Source organism: Myotis yumanensis, unplaced genomic scaffold, assembly GCF_028538775.1.
Source record: "Myotis yumanensis isolate MYYU_CA2020_CCGP unplaced genomic scaffold, mMyoYum1.0.hap1 SCAF_5, whole genome shotgun sequence".
NCBI lineage: Eukaryota > Metazoa > Chordata > Mammalia > Chiroptera > Vespertilionidae > Myotis > Myotis yumanensis.
Window position 1 is genome coordinate 81,365,122 of NW_027223756.1, and position 1,664 is coordinate 81,366,785.

The window sequence follows — 1,664 nt, forward strand, 5'->3', positions numbered from 1 at the left end:
TCAAGTCCACTGAATGCCGAGATTCATCCTGACAGGTTCACACCCTAGCGTGGGGCTGCCACCGTCTCCTGGGCTTCGGAGCTGTTGTACTTGGGCATAGAGTCACCTCTGACGCATAAACACCACGGCACCATCTCTCATTCTACCCATTCACTTCAGGGGCCTCCATTAGCCACTTAGGTCTGCTGGACAGACTGTCCACCCTTCTGTCTTCTCTCTCTTTTCCTTCCAGTGGAATCTTCTCAAAACCTGCATGCATATCTACTTCTACAGGTTTGGGAGGTGATGTAAGGTGTATGCCAATTATTTGCCAAAGTGTTTAATTCTGTCTGGTCCAGCCCAAACACCAGTGACACATAGACCAGAAAATCCAGGGGTCTCAAAGATGCTAAGAAAATGTCACAAAGTCATTTATTTATTTGTCCTACAAATATTTATTCAGTATCGACTCTAGAAACTGCGGCTACGATGCTAGGCAAGTTGTACATTGTCTTTTCTGCCATGGAACTTGCATACTCATGGGCGGGGAGACCCAATAAACAAGTAGTGAAGATCTAAGTGGGCTGGAAGTCTTCCGTGGACCCCTCCAAATCCATGCAGATGAGGCCTCGAATGCTGACATCTGATTATAACTATGAACTTTCTTGGACTCTGGTTCCCAGGGCTTTTGGCCCATGGGCAACACCAACAGGATATTAGAAAAAGGGAGGAAGGGAAAGGTCTTAGTTCCCTCCCTGTGGGTCGCCATGGACTGTCTGTTCTTTGAATGATGACTCCAGCTTCATGATCTGGTGCTCCCAGTCTTAACAATTATAATTTCTTACTCCTTGTCCATTCTGATGTTTCCTCAATAGCATTGCATGTAATTCCTAAACATTTTCAGCCTACCCTGTGATTTTATTTCTACATGAAATGAAAAGAAAATATAGAAAGCTTCGGTTATGAAATTTTGGGAATTAATATATGCATTTTTTGCATGAATTACAATACATCCTGCCCTTCCCACCATCAACTTGAGTGTTGTGATAACTACATGATCACCACAGAGATAAAACAAAAGCCAATGTTATCTGGATTTTATGGAAAATAATGTCTAGCAAAATCCATGGGTAAAGGGTATGATTTTGCCCAAATCCAAACGGGTCAACCAAGTTCCTTGTTTAAGCCTGAATGGAATCAGTAGTTTATTTATTATTTCTTTATTTTTTATTAAGAGAAAAGTCACATAACATGAAATTTACCATTTTAACCATATTAAAGTGTACAATTCAGTGACTTTTAGAATAGTCAAAGTGTGCAGCTTTGTGGAGCCATATTTTATTTATTTTAAATTAAATTTATTGGAGTAACATTGGCTAATAACTGTGTAATTTTCAGGTGTACAAGATTCTAATTTGACATCTGTGTACCGTTATTGGTTGCTTCCTACCTGGTCTAGTCTCTTTCCATTTCCATACATTTGACCCCTTTACCCACTTCGTCCACCCCCACCTTGTTTCCTGTCTGATAACCATCATTCTGTTGTCTGTATCCATGAGTTTGCTTTTGCTTGTTTTGTTTGTTTTACGTTCCACATAGGAGTGAAATCATACACTTCTTATCATTATCAATCTGACTTATTTCACTTAGCATGATATTCTCAAGATCCATCTGTCGTAAGTGTT